General features: G+C 37.2%; 1 pseudogene; it reads right to left on the bottom strand.

Moving 5' to 3' along the window:
- Positions 1-120, bottom strand: part of LOC121171757 — a 121,918-nt pseudogene extending 121,798 nt beyond the window's left edge.
- Between the last annotated feature and the right edge of the window lie 17,105 nt (positions 121-17,225).

The following is a 17,225-nucleotide window of genomic DNA, read 5'->3' as shown; positions in this document are numbered from 1 at the left end:
TACTTTTTTGTCTGCCTGGAAATTTACTGACCATACACGGTACAGGTTCTTATCACCTCCAAGGTAGAGCTGTTCAGGATTCTTCTCCAGACAGAATGAACTGCGCTTTTCTTTCAACATGCTCCTCACACTTCTAATTAGCACTATTTCATTCTGTTTTGTTAAATATGTTCACACTTCTCTCTTTTATATATATTGCGTGCTCATTTAGGTTGGGAAATGTGGGAACTGTATTTTGTTGTGCTTCACATTTGTCATGATGCAGTGCAGATGTTCAATAAATTTTAAATTAATAAAATAATTAAACATTTAGGGGTTAAGTAATTAGTCATGCTGGTTGCAGGGCATTTTTTAGTTTCCTCCTTTTTTCATTTTCTCGGATCTTCCAGAGGAAGCTAGCAGCCTGAGACACAGCTGGGGCTGCCCAAATCATAGTTGCTATGGCAACACTGCTTTTAATACAGACTTCTCTGCCCTGACAAAGAGCTGTAGATTTCTGGAGGACTGTGAATGTGATTTTATTTTGTGTATTTATGCATATGAGTCATGTATGTGCATATTGCATACTGGTATCAGAAGCAGAGGAGATGAAGACATTTGTCCATCCACTTAGCCATCCAAATTATCCACAAATGTTTCTATAGTTCATTATTTTTCTTTCTTTTCAGATTTATTTGGTTCTTTTGTAATAGTTCTAATGAAACATTAGAAATTTTACTTCAATTTTGTTATTTGAGACAGATTCCATTATCTCATCTCATGGCATTAACTGCTACTCTTTAGAATTCTCTTGGAAAATCAACAAGCAAGTATGATGGCTCTTTGGAACTTACACAATTTTGTAAGCCAACACCTGTTTGCCCATGGCTGTATGGAGGGACATTAGCTAAGTGAATCTCTTGACCATATTTCTGATAGTTGGTAATATAGACTCTGACTTAGCCCAGCTAACTATGTTTTTTTTTTCTTTTTTTTTTTTGTTCTTTTTTTTTTTTATTGTTGTTTACATTGTATTATGTGGTACAGTTTTATAGGCGCTGGGGATTCCCCCCACCCCTCCCATACCCCTCCCCCCATGGTGGATTCCTCCACCTTGTTGCATAACCATAGTTCAAGTTCAGTTGAGATTCATTCCTTGCAAACACATGCCTAACATAAAGTTCAGCGTCTTATTGTCCAGATAAGTTCAGTGGCCTCTTGGGGAGACCTTCTCTGGTCTGAAGGTAGGGCTAACAGAATAAAGATCTGGTCAGTTAAAAAACCCAACAAAACCTCAGTATCAATATACAACATTATGGAATTAATTGACATAGTATTGGGTAAACAATATGTTAAAAATAATGCAAGTTCCATTCTTCGAAACATCTGGGTTGAGACAGTATCAATGACAGGTTCAAAAAATAACAAACAACCAAACAAAAAATTACAGGTTAAATCAAGGCAAACACTAACTATGAAAGTATATGACTACCTCCCAGAGCTGCTGTTCCTCTAACTTGCAAGATTGCTGAAGGCAGGTATACTAGAGACTGTCGTCATATACAGCAGACGGTGAGTTTTCAATGATGGTCACCATTATGCTATTTTTAGTGAGGATTGCATCTATTTAATTGTCTATGAAAAGAAACTAACATTGGGAAGACTACTGGAACTCCAGTTATGAAAACTTAGGACTCTGGTTCTGACTGACTTCTACTATTTATGATCATTTGTCCTTCAGTAATTTTTTGAATCCTCTGTAGTTTTATTCCTTCACTGAACTGTGATAGAATTAGAAGATGTCATGGAAAAATTGGAAGTAAAAGCGTGAGAACAGTTTACTAGCATTGAGTACCCACTATATCCCAGAAATCGTGCCTATGTTTTATGTGTATCATTCCATTTAATTCTAAGTCTGTGATATGGATGGCATGTTAATTGATTTTTAAAAAGGTGAAATACATATCTTAAACACAATATGGCAGGTAAGAAGCAGAGATAGGGTTTGCATTTAAGACTGTATGAAACCAAGTACACATAGGTAGTGTGATTTAAATCCAAGACTTAAACCAAATTCTGTATACTTTCTGTTACATTTTCCTTCTCCTCAACCCCACTTTCTTCCTAATATTAATGATCTTTCATGCATATAAGCTGATGGGGCCAGAAGATGGTTGCTATTTTCCATTTGAGGAACTCAGCTCTTCACTGAATTCTGCAAGACACCCAAGTGGAGCTGAAATAGCTTCTTGAATACTGATTTTTGATTATTTGGTTGAATCTACTTCCCCAATGCCTTGGAATGTAGTCCTTCTTTGAACTGTACTGTTTCATTACCAAGAGTTCCTCAAAAATGTCAAGTAAGCTTAGGCCAGGCTGCGTGGCCTAGCGGCTAAAGTCCTCACCTTTAACATACCCGGGATCCCATACGGGCGCCGGTTCAAATTCCAGCAGCTCCACTTCCCATCCAGCTCCCTGCTTGTGGCCTGGGAAAGCAGTCGAGGATGGCCCAAAGCCTTGGGACTCTGCACCCATATGGGAGACCTGGAGGGGGTTCCTGGACCCTGTCTTCCGATCGGCATAGCATTGGCCATTGTTCTCACTTGGGGAGTGAATCATCGGACTGAAGACCTTCCTCTCTGTCTCTTCTCCTCTCTGTATATCTGACTTTGTAATAAAAAAATGCATAAATCTTTTAAAAAATGTCAAATAAGTCATTCTGTTTTTTTTTTTCTGATGGGAGATATACTAGTCATAGAAGAGCAACTGTGGTATATACAGTTTAATCTGCTCTGAATATTGGACTTGAACAGCCTTGGTAAAGACAGTCTCCTCACCAAAAAAGAAGAAAATGTCTGCTGTGTCAATCCACGATTTTCACTCTCCAAACCAGTGTTTGAAGGAAAGTGTAGCTTACTGGATTTCTATTTGCTCTATTTCAAAAGTCTCTGACCTTTGGCATTTTAAGTGCTGTAAAACCTGCAGACTATAGTATAAATTTTTGTGGCCCCATTCCTCTAAGGGTCATCCTGGAAATTATTCTACTGGATATTGATCCTTTTAATCACCCTAGATGGCATCATTATCACGCTAGTGTGATTTCATTTCCCTCAACCAGTTGGTTGATAAATTCAACCCTACAGGTGTCTTATACAATATTAATGTAAGATTTTATGGTATATTTTCTTAGAAGCTCAAAAATGCCTTATATCTCTAAGTAATATAGGCTCTCACAGTTTCGGATAGCTTACTGGAAGTAAGATTACAAAGATTACCGGAAAATTCCCCTATCTACCATGCTGCAATTTAGACTCAATGATCTCCCTTCAAGTCAACAGCTGCTGCACCTAATTTGTTGATACTCAACTGAAGACTTCATGTTGGCCCAATTTCTACTGCTCATGAAGACATCTAAGAAACCAACTTTTCTGCCTTCTTTGATAACTAGAGGAACAACAGGTGTGATCTTGGTGCAGTTCATTTGGAAGCAATGTAAGTGAAATAAAGCCATTGTGAGATGAATCCTTTGTACCGGAAGCATTTTTTACACTGCCGCCCTCCATATGCTCCCATCACCAGATAAAACCCCAAATTTCATGAATCCAAATAATGCTTCTTTAACTCCCAATCCATGACCAAACTTTGATTAATTTCCAGAAACATATATCCCCCATCTCATACGATCTTTTTTTTCTACAATGCAGGTATTGTCTTGCGAGCACACAAGGACACTCTCACACCACTTGCTTTAGATTATATTACAGGTAGAATAATCATAGAATAGTTGTTTAGACTCTATGCACCTCCGCTCTTTGTCAGAATAATTGAAATAATTTAACTTATGTGGTCATAGTGCTCAATACTACAGTGTATTAAAATCAAAGCACAATATCTGTTCCTGACACTGTTCTTACTCCTATCGTGCATGTTCTTACTTATATTATTTCCTTGAAGTGGCATTTGAAAAACAACCCCAGTGTGAGTGATCATTTTATATTCATGTCTCTTTCTCCCAGAGGAACAGGACTGGGAAATTCTTGCTAATAGGTGTCACTACAAGCAAGTGTCTGGGAAAAACGCTCATCATAGTGATTTCAAAAGAGCCTCATTATCTTTTTCATGAATGGGGAAAAAAAACCCTTAAATATAAATGTGCACCTTTTTCAAAGAAAATACTAATACTAATACCAATGATAAATCATTGGTGTTCATTAAATTAAGCAGCTTATCATTCACTTGGTACAATGATATGAAAAGAGAGGAAGTAACACCAGCCATACATTCCTTGGAGAGAAGTAAAGTAAAATGTATAAGAGCATGGAGAAAAAAGTCACTATAAGATTATATGTAGATTATGTTAACTCATAGCAAAATGATTCTTTAGAGCAAGACAGACCATTTAAAATGAAGCTAACATTGTCCATCTCATTGATATTTTATGTTTTTTAAAAAAAGAAACATGGGTTTATAAGCATGAGCTTAGAATCTGGCATAGAGAAGCAAATGTTCTGTAAATTCTCAGTGACGATGAGAATGTTTTCACCCAGCACCATCTATCTCTCAAGCTTATTGTATTACCACTGTCTCATATTGTTCCAAAACAGAAGTGTGGGCTTCAACATCTTGACAAATCTATGGAAGAACTTCTATGCCTTTCATGGCCATTCAATTTCTGGTAATTATGTCTTCTGTAAAGTATTGATATTCCCTTTATATATTGTGGTAGGCTGAAAATATCTTGTGAATTGTAAATTTATAATTCAGCTAATTTAACACATTACTTGTATGGCTGAGTTAGGCTGTACTTCATATTTAAATGCAATGTGATGCCTTTTCTATGATCTTCTTCTACGATCTTGGGTGGGCAGGCGGCAGGGTGTGGTGGGAAGTATGACTGTGTTCCTAAATCTGTATTGCAAATCATGTGAAGGATTTGATTCCAAGTATGTTCAATCCATCAGTTGTACGAAACCTTCATCTAATTGTACTCAACTTGTCATGTCAATATTTCTATGATGTTAGGTTGGCATACACATAGCTTTTCATAAGATGACAATTTCCATTTTTTTGGTAAATGAAGCAATATGTTTCAGCAAAATCGATGCACATAGGCATTTTGCTTGCTTATTGGTTATGGCTGTTTTATTTTGCTGTTTTATTTGTGATTCGCATCTTCTATTTTCTTTTCCTTTGTTCCTCTTCTATATGATCCTGCTTGTGAAGAGGTGCGGTAACTGTTGGGGGGCAAGAGGAAGGTTGGAATGTGTCAGGAGGAGATAAGTTCGAGACAGGTTGGGGTGACACTGACTTTATGCAGTCTCCCCACTCTTCAATTTCTAGACAGAACTGTTTTCTTGTAAGCTGTCATTTCTTCTTTGGCTTCCTGTCGTTTTCACCTCAGCCAAACATCTCTGCCTTATGTAGTCAATTTCGTTTCAAAATTAAATGTACCACAGCACCGCTTCCTGCTGGGTTCCTTGTGGCAGAGAAAACGCTGGTAAAAGGCTTCAGGGAAATGGAGAGACCTGATCGCCTCAATGTGGAAACCTGCCAGCTATTCGTAATGCTTTTTATAATGGTGCAGGAAGAAATGGCAGACAGGTTGGGGGAGATCCACTTACTCAACAATAAATTCAGATCTATTTTATTCTTCAGCCAGAGTTAAGAAAAAACAGCAGGGAGGCATCCTTGATTTCATTCTAAATACAAAGTGTTGGTGGAAGGCTTATAGAGAGTTAGAATGATAGGCAACATACAAACCACACAAAGAAGTGATGGCAGGCAGCTTGGCATTAGACACCAAAATGAATACCACTGACAAAGTTTGAAATCTTTAGAATCTCTGAACAGAGTATGTTTTATGCAAGTTTGGTTGGAACTGATGCCTTTCTGAGGAAGGAAGTTTCAGCTAAGCCTAAAGGAAAGTATGCCTTTGGAAAGGCTGGTTAAGAATGGACTTTCCAGTGCAATGAGAGAAGTCAGTCAACAGAGTTGACATCTCTATAAAAAGTGATCACTGAAGTATGTTAAGAGAGCTGAAGACTGATGGTCAATATGGGCACTGGCCCAGCTAGCTTTTGGTAGCGGTGATATAGCCATTATTGCTAATACCACAATTTATTAAATATGTTGTAGGAACAATCGCACTAGATTCTTACATAAGATGCTTTGACTTTAATTTCATAAGCTTGATTGGCCTCACATACTTCATATCAAAACTGAGAAAAAATGAAAATTTGGGGCCCACACAACAGCACATCATGTTAAGCCTCCTCCAGCTGTGGCTCTATCATCCCATATGGGTGCTGGGTTAAGTCTCAACAGCTCCCTTTTGGTCCAACTTCCTGCTAATGGGGTTGGAAGGAAGCAGAGGATTGTCCAAGTGCTTGGGCTCTTGAACCCTTCTGGTTTGTGGGAACAAAGCTCTTGGCTCTTAGCTTTGGCCCCACCCAACTCCAGTCATTGCAGTCATTTTGTAAGTGAACCAGTGGATGAAAGATTCTCTCTCTCTGTGTGTCTCTCCTTCTGCCTGTAACTCCACTTTTCAAATACAAATAAATGCATCTTTTAAATTTGAGAAAAAAGTAAAGATCCAAGAGGTAAAGAGTCTTGTTCAAAGACATGTAGCTGGGACCGGTGCAGTAGCTTAGTGACTAAAGTCCTCACTTCGCACACGCCAGGATCCCATATGGGCACTGGTTCATATCCCGGCAGTCCTGCTTCCCATCCAGCTCCCTGCTTGTGGCCTGGGAAAGCAGCAGAGAATGGCCCAAAGCCTTGAGACCCTGCACCCAAGTGGAAGACCCAGAAGAAGCTCCTGCCTCCAGATCTGCTCAGCTCAGGGTGTCTGGCCACTTGGGGAGTGAATCATCAGACAGAAAATCTTCCTCTTGGTCTGTCTTCTCTGAATGTCTGACTTCACAATAAAAATAGATAAATCTTTTTAAAATGGATATAATAAAATGACATGCAGCCTGACAGAGAGTCAGTGCTAGGATATCAATGCCAATCTAGGTAGGATATCTTTAGCCAATCTAGGTAGCAAGTCCTTCAACTATCACCCACCTTACGCATTGTTACTTCCTATACCTAAATACAAAGATGCTGATAGCTTGAAGCTATCTGAGAAAAACCAACAAACAAAACATAACATGCTGTCCTGAATGTATTTCCGCTTCCAATCTCTGGTTTATTTTCTCAGATAAATTAGTTCGGGGACACAAGGTACTGCAATACTTAGGAGTCACTGTTCCTTTGTCACATAGCAGCCCAGGAATTCTCTTAGCATGCATTGCTGTCTTTACCCTCTCAGAAAGCAAAGTTGGTCTATGTTAATAAACACGCAGACCTGAGCCCTTTGCAGTTAATTGGGTGAATCACTCTTCACTCGTCGTCTATCTCTGACTCACTTATTTGGTACATAACAGGGGAAAAAAATCCAGCCAGGTGTTTTTTTGAGCCAACACAATGGACACAGTTGAGGTCTGGTAAACCTGCAAAATGATTTTATTACAGTGACACTAGAATTGTTGAATTCGGCTACCTGTGAATTTGATGTTGAGAATGGTAATTTTCCTTTGCATCCACCTCAGCATTATCATCCTCTTACTCCTTGTTCCTAACTTGGTTGTCCACTGTTCGGTGATATTAATTCCATCCGTATCTCCTTCCTCTTCACCTTTTCCCTCATGTCTACCCTCTCCCACTTCCTTTCTGCCTGCCTTCCTCTGGTTGATTATTGATCCTGTCTTTCCAAACAACTAGATGAATTCTTTTCCTTTGCAAGATTTAGGTATACACTATTCCTTGTTTGATTCACGTGACAATATAATGCGTTGTCTAAACAAAGAGAGTTTTGAGAATGAAAGGAAATTCTATAACTATGTTGGAACAACAGATATAAACAAGAACTCTTTTTTAGCAAACCAAAAAGTATGATAATCTGTTTATAGCCGAGTCTCTCTTTTGTGGCCAGATCATCACACAAAGTGCTGCTTTTCCTACTTCAAATTTCGGTGTGACTTCCTCATATAAATGTTTCATGTCTGCTCTAAATGATTATTATATCTCTCCCACTCATTATTCTGTGCAGTGGTGTTTTCTATTTATCAACTTTCCACAAACTTAAAAATATATAAATATGTATGTATTTATTTAATATTTTCCACTGCTAAATTGTAAATAAAAGGCCTTGTCTGCTTGTTTATAAAAGTACATCGACTGTCCAGCATAGTGCCAGGCACATTGCAATAAGAATTAACATTTTTTGAGTAATGTACTAATATGCTTTTTTATTATTTTAACGATATACTTTATTCATTCTACCTTTATCTAATAAAGAATCTTCTTTTGATTCACAAATTTATGCAGCCTTTTCAAGGCTCCTTCTCCCCTCATCTGCCACACAAGATGAAGTACATATATATTTCTGTGATTGTGTGCTTTCTCTCTCTCTGTCTCTCTATTTCTATTCCTCCCTCTTTCCCTCCCTCTTTCTTTATAGAGCTACAAGAATTCAATCATGGTAACACTGCCTTCATGATCAAATGTGATACAATCATTTCTTAAAGGACTGTACCTCTAAATACCATATTTAAATTATTTCCACTCTCTTAATACCGTTAACATATGCCTTTGGTTGTTTAAAATCTGGTGTGAATTTTAAATAGCAAATCAAATTCAAATTATAGCAAGTACCTATAATAGACATGACATGGTTCTGTGAAATGTTACAAATATTGCCTCTTTTAAGTTTTAAAGCAATCATATAAAAGAGGTGATATTAGTTGTTCCTTTTAGCAAATAAGAAAACCAAGACACAGGGAAAATTGTCCTAGGTTATCTTATAGGGTAAGTATCTAGTGACAATATTTGTAGTTTTTGGTCCCTCAAATTTTTGAAGGTTATTCCTACCTCAGGGTTTTCATACTTTCTTCTCCATCTACATAAATTGTTCTTTTGGTCTATTCATTCCATTATAAATGTTTTTTCATCTGTGATACTATGTTAGGAAGGCCTTTCTGGATCATGCAATCCTATCTCACATTGCCTTTCTTCATTTTGCTATACTTCAAAGTCTACGGAGAAATAAAATTAAAAGGAAAGAACATTTTGTATAAAAATCTTGAAATCCATGGATTTCTTTCTTAATACCATTTTTGCGAACTTTCTGAAGAAGTTATATCTTTTCAATTTGCTGACTGTCTATCTTCTTCAAAGAAATTATAAATGTCTAAAAGCATATTATTTGGCTTCAGTTTATTATCTTTCAACCTTAACTTTAAATTGCAGAACAGTAAGTTGTGTGCATCTTCACATATTAGCATGATGCCCTTTGAAGAGTAGATGCTCAATTAATATTTGTTAAGTGAATAGATGAATTATCACCTCCATCTGTGATATTTATACTTCTATTAAATCATGTTGGGTATCGATAGAAAGTTTGCTGGGAAACAGGATAAAAATGTCCCAGGACAACTTCTCAGAGAATGACTTCATCTCGTAAGCTCAGCTGGTGTCCACTTGGCACAATTTGGGAGCAGACAGCTCCATCTAGGATGCTAAGTTTTGTGCCTTCCCTAAAGGATGATGCTTGGTGGTTTCCATGGAAACTAGCACAACAAAATGATCCCAAAGGTATATCAAGTAGGGAAGTCACATCAGGCTCTGTACTCTTAAGGATCCATGCTGTGATAGAGGCTGGGGAAAAGAAGACATATAGACAATAGCAAGTGAAAGGGGGGAAATGGGGAAAGATTGGTATAATGGGGAAAAAACAGTGTTGAGAGAAGGCAGATAGTTTAAATTTAAGCTTAGCCATCTCTAGCTGGGTGGTCATAAATAAGTGACTTAAATTCTCATAACTTTCCCAGTTTCCTGATCAATAAAATGGAGGCCTACCTATCCACTTAAAATGATTCATCAGAGATGTTTTTGAATTACATACATGTGAAAATTCTGAGTGTAGCATCGGGCACACTGTAGGTATTTAGTAAATGATAATTATGTTTTCATTTCTTATCTATGTTTAAAAGCAATGAGGTTGAAAATTGCAGTGAGCCTGTCTAGAACAAAAAGTTTCCTTTTCCTTTGGTTTTTATTCTCTTCTGATTTATTTATTAAAAAATCTACTGAATACATTTTCTAGTATTAAATCATGGGCGATAAAGTTGCCAATGATACAAACTCGGTTTTCTATTAGTATTTTAATAAGAGTTCATAAATGACAGATATAAGCAAAGGCATGCTTCATATGAGCTTAGGTAGTTCTGTGAGGAATACAGAGCAGATAGTACAGCTTTGTTTCCTTAAAAAAAAAATTTTTTTTCTTTAAATGTGTTTCCCTTCCCGTGCATAATGTTTACAGTGGGTAGTGGCAAAGCAATAAGATCTATTAAGGCACAGTTTTAAGGACTTTTTAAAGGCATCGTTACATAGAGAGGAGAGACAAAGAATGGAAGAGCTTTTACATCTGCTAGCTCATGCTACAGATGGCAGCAATGGCAGGGACTGGGCCAGGTAGAGTCAAGGAACTAGCATCTTCATGCTGGCCTTCCATGTGCGTGTCAGGAGTCCTGATACCTGAGCCATCACCTACTGCTTTCCCATGAACACTAGCCGGGAGCAGGATTGGAAATGGAACAACCCAGACTTGCACTGTTGCTCACCTGAGATGCTGGTTTTGTGGGTTGCAGCTAAAGTCACTGTGTCACAAATTTGATCCCTCCCCACCTCATTGGGACACTTAAGAGTAGTCTACATGAAAGACATCAACAGCTTGGATTAGCATAGCAAGTAGAAAGGGAGAAAAAGCAAACAAATTCAAGATGTTTTTGGAGATACTGCGAACATAATTTCTTATCGATTTTGGAATGTAGAGAGAGAGAGAAGAATCAAGAATAATCTTTAGTTTTCAGGGTTAGCCGGCAGGAGGGTGTTGGAACAATTTTCTGAAATTAGAAATAATGGAGGAGGAACAGGTTTGTGGTACAAAGAAATCAATAAATTATTCAATGTTATGTTAATTTGATGTGTTTACTGGAGATCTAAATGTAGGGATCAATATATAGTTGGATGCATTAATCTATGAACTTAGAAAAATATTAAAACCAGTAGGCCCGCATTGTTGCACAGTTAAACCTCAACTTGGGACTCTAGCGTCCCTTATTGGAGCATAAGTCTGAGTTCTGCTTATTTCACTTTTGATCCACCTTCCTGCTAAAATGCCTGAGAAAATAGCAGATGATACCCCATGAAATTTGACCCCTATCACCTTTCTGGAGGACCAAGACAGAGTTGCAGAATCCTGGCTTCAGTCTGGCCCTGCCTTAGCTACTGAAGGCGTTTGAGAAGTGAACCAATGGATGCAAGATCTCTTTCTCTCCAACTCCTTCTTCCTATTTCTCTCTTCATCTCTGCAAATTTGTCTTTCAAATAAATAAATAAATACACTTTCCAAAAGGAACAGATTAAAGCCAGGGAAGTTAATTTGTGATTTACCAATATGTGGTTAGTTTAAAGTTCACCCCTTAAGATGTAAGATTCATTTGTAGCTATTTCTTGGAATCTTAACTTTGTTTTCTACTTTCTTTTCCCTGTGCTTTTTTTTCAGAGGGCTCATTGATTGAGTAAGTGCTCAAATTTCACAGTTATAAAGGACTTTGGTGATTACCTATTCATTAAATTTACCAATTACAAAGTTCAGTAATGCAGAAAAGAATGTCCAAGTTCACAGAGCAAATCAGTGACAAAACAGCCCTCAGAAAACTGATTTTCTGAATTGTATTCTAACATTCTTTCCATGCTATCATATAGTCACCTTTTCTGCCAGTTGCAATTAAATGTCATCGATCAGTGATATCCTTTTTGACTGTTTTCTCCATTCAGTTCCCCCAGCTTTTGGGTTTCTACATAACCTTGTCAAACTCTAGCAAGCCATTTATTCTATTCTGCCTCCTCCTCCATCCAGGCAATGATTTACAACTTTGCTACTTGCAGCATGTTTTCCAGAGCAGCAGTTTCAGCATTTCTGGAAACTTGTTATGAATGTAAAATTTTAGGTTTAATCCAGAGGTATTAGGTTAGAGTCATTTTTAGGATGACTTACCAATAATGTGTGTATTTGTTAAAATCAGCTGTAATTTATCTATATATCTTAAGCACACAGCATGTAGACTATCATATATTAGATGCTCATGAAGTGTTTGCAGATTTGAAGCAAATAAAATGAAGCAAGTATCCTCTCTCTCCTTTCTCTTTCTTCGAGTTTACCTATTGAAATTTCTTTTCACTTTGATCTTCACTGTCAATCAATTGTGGCCCAAATGAGAACTTGTTTGATTGTGGCCCCAAGTACTTCAATCAAGGTCGATGGCCAAGAGAACATCTCGGGTACAGGTTAAGGGTAATGCAAAAGAGCTGACCAGGCTATCAGTCTGTTCAAGTCAGTGAACCAGCAAGGATGATTTCAGTTACAAGCAGCAGAAACATTCGCCGGTAAATTACTTAAACAGGATGCTGTCAATTCTGGATACATACTAGGACAAGCAAACTGAGGAACTTTAAAAAGGAGTTAATAATGGATATTTCACATGCTTGGGCTGATATCTCCTCACTTTCGCAATCTCTTTTCTCGTGGTAACCACCACATTGAGGTGTGTTTATATGTATTGAACATTTTAATGTGCTAAATACAAGTGAGAACATGCAACTGACATCGCCCCATTTGCCAATCTCTCTGCTGTGTGTAATCATCATATTAATGCTTGTTTATTAAACATACTTTTTAATGTGCCAGATACAAGTGAGATCATGCAATATGCATGTATGGCTTATTTTACTATGCCTATGTGTAATAAAATGTCACATAGTACACATTAAGCATATACAATTCACAAACAGAAATAAAAGACTCCTGGACAGTGAAGAATACTCATACTAAATCAGAATCTCTGGAGATGCGGTTTAGTCATTAGTACATGGTTTTTAAAGTTCCCAGCCACTTCTAAGAAGCAACAAAAGAGAACAACCATCTTAAAAGTTTCACATAGTTAAAACTTAATTCATTTTTTTTCATCTTTTACTTTGATACTCTTTAGTATTATACTGAAGGCGACAACAATATCAGTCCACATATTCTCACTCGTCGGCATCCAGAGGGATAAAAAGCAGTTGTCTCACAATTTGCTTTAAACAATTCTTTCACTCCTTCTGAAATGCATGGAATAAAAGTGTTCAAACTAAGTCAGAATTCTTTAACCAAAAAATTAGAGGAATAGTTGTCAAATAGCAGCCATCGTATCTACCACAAAGAGCGCAACAGAATTACGGCCACGATAGTACATAGTTTCTGCATGCAGACTGGTAACAAAAAGCTGCAAAATTTCATGATGAATGAATCAACATGATCAGTAATTGCATGTGCTATTTCTCAGAGAAATAGGAAGTTGATGTTGAAAGGGGACAACTTTGGGTAGAGCTAAAAAAAAAAAAATGGAAAGAGACAGATTTGGCTCAAGAAAAGCCCTTTGGTCTGGCATTGAGGTGTAGCACATTTAGCCACTGCCTGCCATGCCAGCACCCTGTATGGACCATGGTTAAAGTCCTGGCTGCTCCATTGATCCAGCTCCCTGATAATGTGCCTGGGAAAGCAGTGGAGGATGGGCCAACCGCTTGGACCGGGGCATGCACATAGGAGACCTGAAAGAAGCTCTTGGCTCCTGGCCTGGGCCTGGCCTACTGCTGGTACATTTGAAAAGCGATCCACTAGTTGGAGGATCTCTTTCTTTCACTGTCTTCCCTTTCTTTGTAACTTTTTCTAATTAGTTCATTGATTGATTAAGTAAAATCTTTAAAGACAAAACAGACCTTTATAACTGACTTGTAACTATCATAAGCAATTTACTTCATTTAGAATTAGCTAATCTTTCTTATATGCAAATTTCATTTCCTTTGCATGTATTCCCATAAGTGGGAGCTGGGTCATTCAGCAGACCAATTTTCAGTTCTTTTATTACTCTCCATACTGACTTCCATAGTGGTTGTGATGTTTACAGCAGCACAATCTATTATAGCAAAGCCATCCAAGCAACCCAGATGTCTGTCAAAAGCGTAGATAAAGAAACTGTGATACATCTACTCCATGGAATATTACTCAGCCATTATAAAGAATGAAATTCTACCATTGTGCTCAGTGAAATAAGTCAATCCCAAAATGACAAATATCATATTTTCTCTCTGTTATAAAACAACCATCATGCAAAATACAAGATCAATAGCCCTTTCAATGGTGTTTTTGCTACATCTCATTGGTCTTGGTATTTTTATTTTTATTTTTGTTTCTTCAAAATAGTTTCTTTTCTCTTAGTCTTTTCTCTCTGACTCATAGGTCATACAGTGGCTTTTCTCCAAGAAGGTTTTTTATTTTCTTTTTCATTGTTTCTGTGATACATTGGTCATTCAGTAGCACGTTATTTAACTTCATGTTGTTGGCAATTTCCTATTTTCTTCCTCTTATTGATTTTGTTTTACGGATTTTTATTTAATGGAATGTATGGTCACTGTGTAATAGGAACTATCATACCCGGATGTGAAGATACAATGCCATATGCATTTCTACTTCCAAATCAAAGATAGGAGTCCCAATAAAGCTGTTGGACTCCCTGCCATTGTCCATACCTACAATATCTGGACACACTTAAATAACAAAATGATGGACTTATGACTGTAAAGGACTATACTACTGTAATGACAGGGGAGGAAACAGTGGAGAAGAGGGAACTTGGGATGTAGGTAGGCAAATCCCACAGCTTGTGGAACTCTATCGTAAAATACTACTACTATTACTGATAATAATACTACTAATACTAATAAAACTAGTTAACCATCATGTGGGAATGAGAGGAAGTTTTAGTGTACATAAGCCCCCAAAGCATGTGGGATCACAAAATGAGATAAATATGACTAAAGGTACTTAGATCCATCCACAAAATAAATGTTTGAAAACGTGATTTTAAGTTTTTGTTCTGGATGCTCCTGCTAACACCACTATTACTATTCTACAAAACACCTAAATAATCTGAAGTGAATGAGCAGAATTCTAGATTATAAAAAGAAGCAGATGAAACAATTGAATCTTAGGATAGTACAAAAAGAAAGGCATCGAGATGTGAGATTAGAGATCAGTTGCCCAATAACAACACATCAGCGATAGTGAAAGTAAGCCTTATCACGTAAGTTAATAAAGAACATTGGCATGGTAGTGTACTAGTGTCATTCTCCGTGTGTATCTTGCCACCGCCCATATATTGAAATCTATTTTCCAATGTGACAATTTCAGAAGGTGAGACTTTGGAAGTTGATTATGTGTTGAGGACGGAGCCCTCTTGAGTGGGACTGATATCCTTATAAAACAGGTATCATAGAGCTAGCTAGCCCCTTTCATCATGGTGGAATACAGCTAGAAATGATCAAAGAAGAAGATCCTCACCAGATGTCAAATCTCCTCGTGCTTTGATCTTGAGTCAGAATTTTGAAAAACATTTCTCTTGCTTCAATGGTAATCAGGGACATGAAGAAAACAATCAAAATAATAATCAGACATCACCTTACTCAGATTAGAAAGATTTTTAAAATGTAATGAAAATGTGAGGTCAGAGAAGCCATAAGGAAACCCACAGTTTTTCAGAGGATCCATCACGAAATTCTAGAGAAAAGAACATAGCCTTTACAATGGGTTGTTAGTGTTCCAGTACAGCAGTGACTTAGTTTATCTACACAGGAATTTGTAAAGTCTTATCAGACAATGTAGAAAAATGTTCATCAGCATGAGTATTAATGTCTCCTTGTTGCAAATTTTAAAAATCAAGTGTTAAAAGGCAAATATCATAAATGTTATTATATGCAATTTGTCTCTCATTGAATACTGATTCGTTGGTTACATCACAATGTCTTATTGCACGAAGTACAGACAGTTTGAAGGCGCAATAAATATACAATTGTACAGACGCTATTTTTGAAATTGACATCATTTTATCTTATAGTAAGGCAAACATATAATATCTGACCTTTTGGGATTGGCTCATATCCCTTAGCATAATATAGTTTCCGATTGGGCCCATTTGGCCATGAAGAAATACATTTTTTTTCTTTTTTTTTTTTTTAATAGCCGAGTAGTATTCCATAGAGTAGATTAACCATAGTTTCTTTATCCAGTCTTCTGTCAATGGGCATTTAGGTTGCTTCCATGTTTTTGCGATTACTGATTGTGCTGCTATGAACATAGGGGTGGATGTTGCTTTCTTGTGTTACTGGTGTTTTGGATATATTCCTGGAAGTGCTATTGCTGGGTCATATGCTATGTAGATTTTCAGTTGTCTGAATATTCTCCATACTGATTTCCATAGAGATTGTTCCAACCTGCAATCCCATCAGCAGTGGAGTAGGGTTCCCTTTTCCCCACATCCTTGCCAGCAAGTCAGGAGCCCCCAAATTAGCTCAAATAGAGAGAGACTAATATAGAAAGTTTTGAACAGGCAGGAAAAAGTCAACTGGCCTGTAATTGCTCAGCCTGCACCTTACTGGTCAGGCTCCCAGTTTGGCTTTTCCTAGACCTCACTAGATAGGATGTAGAGTTCAGTTATTTCTCACTTATTAGGTAATTGGGGATTTCTCTGCTCACCTGCCTAACACTTTTCTACTCTTCAATTGTTAATACATGGCCTGTAAGAGTTATAACACTGTTTTGATTACCCTATAATGCCTGAAATCCTGTAAAATCATGCTTGAATACTATAAACTGCTATGTTTAAATTTAAAAAGAATTAACTGTTTGGAAATGGGTTTATTGGTTCAAGTACACTTATGCTATTTTTCTTACAAAAAGAGATATTAAAATCACAGAGTGAGTCATAACAATAATCATAATGGACTTTTGACTGTATTAATGCTCAGTGTGTCAATGAAGAGATGCTTTCCTCAAGCAGCTAAGATCTAGGTGCGACAATGGAGTTAAGCAGTTGAAAACAACTTGGAATTTTATTCCCAAGAGATCAATGTTCTCCTGATCCTTACCCAAACCTCTGAGAAGATTGGAAAAGGTGTTTTTCTTAAATCTTTGGTTTCTGTCAAAAGAGCAAGGATTACCTGCCACATAAGATTCTAGTCAATAAAGGCTCAAATGCATAGTGATATGTTGCAACTCAGGTTGAGAAATAATGGTTCATTTATTCTTCAAAACAAAAAAAGGT

Source organism: Ochotona curzoniae, unplaced genomic scaffold, assembly GCF_017591425.1.
Source record: "Ochotona curzoniae isolate NIBS_2020 unplaced genomic scaffold, NIBS_Ocur_1.0 contig_1274, whole genome shotgun sequence".
Taxonomy (NCBI): Eukaryota; Metazoa; Chordata; class Mammalia; order Lagomorpha; family Ochotonidae; genus Ochotona; species Ochotona curzoniae.
Note: the sequence above shows the minus strand (reverse complement) of the source record. Positions and strands in the feature narration are given on the sequence as shown.